Genomic DNA, 6034 nt, shown 5'->3' on the forward strand with positions numbered 1-6034 from the left:
GGTCCAGGTTATCAAGAGCCATGAATGTCAGGCAGAGAAAATAGAAAGTCAATAAAGATTTAAGAGTAAGCAGGAGAATTATAGATCTGGAAGTGGAAGGGACCTCAGAGATCATCATATTACAAATGAAGAAAATTTAGGCAAGGGACTTGCCCAGGTAGTAATTACTGGAGGTCAGATTTGAACCTTGGTTCTCTGTCTCCAGAGTCAATAATTTTCCTAGTACATCATGCCAAATACCATGTTGAAAGGATAGTTGGTCTAAATAGCAATGTGGACTGGAAAGATTTGAAGGAAAGTATGTGAATTCTTAAATGATTAACAGGAGTTCATCCTAGGCATCTGAGAACTGGAAAAAAAAATGAACACAGGTCCGCTGTTCTGAGAAGGAAATAAGTGGAAGGAAAAGGAGGCTAAACAATTAGGCCAGAGGCCAAAAAGGGAACTACTCCACTGCTAAAGAATCTGTAAAGCTCCGTACAGAGATGGTAGAACTTCACAAAAACCTGCAAGGGAACAAAAGAACAAAAACAAGTTTTGCTTAGGATTATAAATTAAATTTGGAAGAGGCATGAGAGTCTTTTTTCAACTCTTTATTTTTCAGATGAGGAAACTGAGGCCCAGAAATATTAACTGGCTTGTATATCATCTTATGAATGAGGTTTGATTTGAACCTAAAACCTCCCACTCTGTACAAGGTATTCTTTCCACTATGTGATGTCTGTTTATTGTTTATCATTCGGTTCCACCTTGTTTAATGTTAAGAATTTATGAAAGCTGCTGTTTCCTATTTTTATTTGACAAGATTTTTTTAATTGACGATAAGGAAGTTCATAATAAAAATTGCTTTAAAACTGGAGATGCTAACAGAGTAGGTCTCAAATAATAAAAACACACATTGCTATAGTGTTTTACACACATTATCTCATTTGATCTTTGCAACAACCCCTGTATATAGATGCTATTATCACCCCCATCTTATAGATGAGAAAACTAATCATATTCAGAAAATTGAGTTACTTACCCAGGACTATATTGCTAGTGTGACATTTTAAAAATTGGTGAGACAGTTTCTGGGCAATCAATCATTTTATTAGTAATGCTAGCATATTACCAATAAAATGGGGCAGTGACACTTTCCAATGCCAAAGACAATCATGGAAGTGGCCTCACAGTTTATATGCCCTTGGAAGAGTGGGTGTTCTGAAGGTGGTAGTCAACTCTAATTGGTTAACAAATAATGACAGAACTAATATCACAATGAGAAGTGGACCTATTTTAATGAGGGAGAGGGGGAAATATAAGTTTGATAATGTCATTTACTTCTAAATTGCCAAGTCTTGGGCAATCTAAACATCTCCACCCATACCTATGTAGAGCACAGTGGGCTTCCCCACCTGGTGGTGTCTCAACAACATTGAGGAGAAAGTTGATTCAATCTCATTATCAGCAATGTCCTTCATAAACTTAGCAACCTACAGGCTTCTGAAGAAATCCTGGTCCTAATTCAATAACTGGGCATTAATATGAGGGAAAAATAATCATTTCTCTCAGCTAGTAAATTTCCAAGTTGGAATTTGAACAAGGTCTATCCAGCTACAATATTAGGGCTTTTTTCCATTACACTATGTTTCCTCAACACAGAGACATTGTAGGCAGAGAAGAGACTAATTGCTCAACTCAAGACACCCTTTGTGATTTGAAATCCACATTCTGACATTTAAGCAAAGTGTTGAGCAGAAGAAGATGCCATAGGACTCAGCCACACAGAGCCGAAGCATTGAGCATCACCAAAGCATTGGGAAAACAGCTTATGGTTCCTAATAGTCTTGAAAGGTATCCCATACTACTAGCTTGGTTGTTTCATATCCTATTCACCTATCACAATTATATGGAGAGCTAGGACCAAGATGCCAGCAGCAATATCCAAGTTCTTACTGGAGTAGGGGCAGCTAAGTGGTCCAGTAGATAGAGTGCCAGGTCTGGAGTCAGAAAGACTCATCTTCCTAAATTCAAATCCATTCTCAGACACTTACTAGCTGTGTGACCCTGGGCAAGTCATTTAGTCTCAGTCTCCTCATCTGTAAAATTAGCTGGAGAGATAAATGCAGACCACTCCAGTTTCTTTGTCAAGAAAACCCCAAATGGGGTCACAAAGAGTCAGACATGACTGCAGTGACTGAAGACCAATAAATTGGGCAGGACTAATATTGGATAAGGTTGGAGGAGAGTCCATACATGTTCAAATCTAAAAGACACAGTCACTTTCAAGACTGTCTGATCTCAAAAAGCTCCTAACATGTTGCCACCATCTTCTCTCACAATCCCTATTAGAGTATAAATGCCATTAGAGTAACTTCTGAGTTCAATGGCAGAAATAAGAGCTTCTTCAGATATGTAGGAGGAATGTCACTACTCATTTGTCAAATATGTACATATTCAGATCTTTCTGGTCCACATAGCAAGGTGGATCTTTCAAAAGGTCAGTTCAAAAATGTGCAACACTCCCCTCCCCATTTTCAGCAGAATTCCAAAGATGACATGGCAGACTACCAAATAAGAACCCTCCAAAAAGAGGTCAAGACGCATGTATGTTTCAGAAGGCCTTTGGGATGAGAGCAGTATTTCTTCAGGGTCCTGCAATGTTGGTTAATCTAGCTTTGAATAGGTAGCTAGATGGTACAGTGGATAGAATGTCAGACGTGGAGTCAGAAAGACTCTTCTTCCTGGATTTAAAGCCAGCTTTGGACACTGACTAGCTGTGTGACCCTAGACAAGTCATTTAATCCTGTTTGCCTCAGTTTCTTCATCTGTAAAATTAGTTGGAAGAGGAAATAGTCAGCCACTCCAGTCTCTTTGCCAAGAAAACCCCAAATGATGTCACAAAGAGTTGAACATAACTGAAACAACTGAACAACTAGCCTTAAATAAGGTCCTACCATGCACAGGTTAGACTTCTACCTTAAGGGGTATTAAAATTATTCTGAAGAGGGATGGCTAGGTGGCACAGTGAGTAGAGCACCGGTCCCAGAGTCAGGAGGACCCAAGTTCAGGTCCAGCCTCAGACACTTAACACCCACACACACACAAAAAAAAACTAGCCGTGTAATCTTGGGCAAGTTACTTAACCCCAATTGCCCTCCAAAAAAAAAAATTATTGTGGAAGCTTAAAGGGTTGGTTATGGGGCTGACTTCAGGTGTGGGATATATTTGTTGGTGTTTTTTTTTTTTGCTTGAGTAACAAAAGCCATGAGAACCCTTAACTCTGAGGCTTCTGACTGGAGACCAACACCATAACAAACACCGCAGAGCTATATTTACATATGTCACTGAAAATGCTTATTGAATATTGTTCCCCTGATATTTGTTATTGTTCAGTCATAAAAAGGAAATAAAAATAATGGAGAGAATAAGAAAAAAATCTTATTAGAAAAGAGCACAGAAAATGAAAATTTAACTTTAAAATGACAGGGAAGAGAGGAAGGAGAAATTTTACTTGACTACTTAGATGATAGGGAAAAAAGAGATGACATTTTAGATAACTAGATAAAAGAAAGAAAAAGTAACTAAGTTAGGCAAAATTCCAAAACTAGGTATAGGGACAGTAGTGGGGTGTGGAGGCGAAGAGCAGGGCTTAAGAATGAGGGGAAGAGAGCAAGTAGATTAAACCAAAATAATGGGAGAGACAAAAATACTGTCTTTGCAGAGGAAAAGGGGGAAAATCCCAATGAAAATATTAGAGATAAATGGAGGAAAATACAAAATCATTCTCAAAACTTTAAATATAAATGGATCAATATAATTAAATGAAAAAGAGAGACTGAATTTTAAAAACCAACCCACTCCATCTTTTGCTTATAAGAAATGTACTTAAGAAACAAAGACATATACAGAATAAAAATGAAATACTAGAACAAAATTTGCTACGGATCATACCCAAAAAAATCAGGACTAGAAGTCATGCTATCTGAGAAAGCAAAAACAAAAATTCACAATATAAAAAGATATGAAAAAAGAAGCTACATTATACTGAAAGGAACCAGAGACAACAAATATCAACATTAAACTTATATGTTCCAAGTGCCTTAAATTCTAAATCCATTTAAAAAATTATTAGCCAAACTTCCAGAAAATATAGGCAATAATATCATAATTGCAGGAAAATTTAATGTCCCTTTCTAAGTTTAGTTCAAATATAACAAAAAGGGAGATTTGTAATAGTCCAAGTTAGAGGTAATATTGATCTGAACTTGGGTAGTGGTTATGTGTGTGGACAGAAGATGTGTGCAAGAGATATTGCAGATTTCAGTTTGTCAGATGATTAGATATATGCAGTGGGAATGAGTGAGGAGCTAAGGATAATGCCAAGGTTGCATATCTTAGCAACTAAAAGCACAATGGTGACTTGACAAAAATAGTTCCAAATATTTCAAAGGTGCAAAGAATATAAAGATGTGTATTTTCCTCTTTTTATACATAAATAAATCTGTGTGTATGGGTGTGTGGTGCTTGTTAGTCATAAGCAGCACAATCACTAGAGTTCAAGGTCTCACTCCAAGGGCTGCAGAGAAATATGATTAATGTGAGCAGTTTCAGCACATTTCAGTTAACCAATTATACAAGAGAATAAAGGATGTCAGGGGAGAAATGTATGACTAGAAAAAAAAATGATGGACTAGTTAAGTAGTGAGAACAAGGGATAAACAAAGGTACAATCCTAATGGTATTTATACAATTTGAAGGGAAAGTGAGGAAGCTCCCCAGCACATTGAATCAATGCTTTGTGGTAAATTTGTAGGAATATATAGAAAAGGGATAGATAGATGGATAGATAGATAGATAGATAGATAGATAGATAGATAGATAGATAGATAGATAGATAGATAGATAGATGGATGATAGATGGATGGATGGATGAACGGATGGATGGATGGATGGATGGATGGATGGATGGATGGATGGATGGAGAGAGAGAGAGATAGACAGGCATGGATGGGGTACAGTCTACATCATGCTATCAGAGATCCTTTGAAATATTAGGGTATCTGTGTCTGTGGGCATGTTTGGGTACAGGTGTGCATGCATGTGTAAAAATTCAGTATTTTGAGGATCTATGTTTTTATCAATACATCTCCAACTTATCTGTGCCCTATTAGATAGTCTTTGTTAAATTTCTATGGCAGAAATATTCACCACCCTGTAGCCAACCTAGTAATGAGCCTTTCCAACCTTAGTGAGGATAGTTCCAAAATGATAGACAATGTTCATACTCAAAGCCTTTTCAGTTTGGTAAGAGATGCTAGAATTTGTGATTCATCAAACAGTCATCAAAAACCCAGAATCACTACCTTGTCACAATGAGGTGTCAAAGGAGGACTTTAGCAGAATATGGTATAGAAATAAAACATAAAGTATGAGTCTATAAATATTCATTTCTTTAGATTTGTATACACTCTATTATATATGTTTGAGCACCTGAGTAGTGAGGGCTGGTTCCTGGCCACTTACTTTATCTCATCCAACAATAAAGACAAAGTAGTCACAAGTACATGTTTATTCTGGCAGGTATGCACTCCACCTAGCTCCAGAGAAAATACGAAACTCTATATGGTTCTCAGATAGCTGGCTACCTCTATCCTCTAACTCTCCCTCTTTCATAAATGACATTATGTTTTGTAGGTATTTTTCCAGTTAGTATAGTTAGTTGGCTCCACCTCCATGTAGTGGCAACCACACTGGCATACCCAGGATAGCTCCTGGCACAGGCTCTTAGGTCTGCTTTACCAGGAAAGGTAGCTATTTCAGGGATCAACAATCTTTTTTTAATTACATTCTCTAGTTCAGGGGGAAAGTTAGCACCCTGAACTTCAGAGAAAATACAAGCAGAGAAATAAAGACCAACAGATAGTGGTTCTAACTGTCTGAGAAATTAGCACAGATCAACAGACAGATCCAACTGTCTGACCAAGGCAATACATACATATTTACCAGAGAGAGAGAGAGAGAGAGAGAGAGAGAGAGAGAGAGAGAGAGA

This window comes from Petaurus breviceps, unplaced genomic scaffold (assembly GCF_028583685.1).
Source record: "Petaurus breviceps papuanus isolate PSGF00001 unplaced genomic scaffold, PetGlider_PUasm1.0 190, whole genome shotgun sequence".
Taxonomy (NCBI): domain Eukaryota; kingdom Metazoa; phylum Chordata; class Mammalia; order Diprotodontia; family Petauridae; genus Petaurus; species Petaurus breviceps.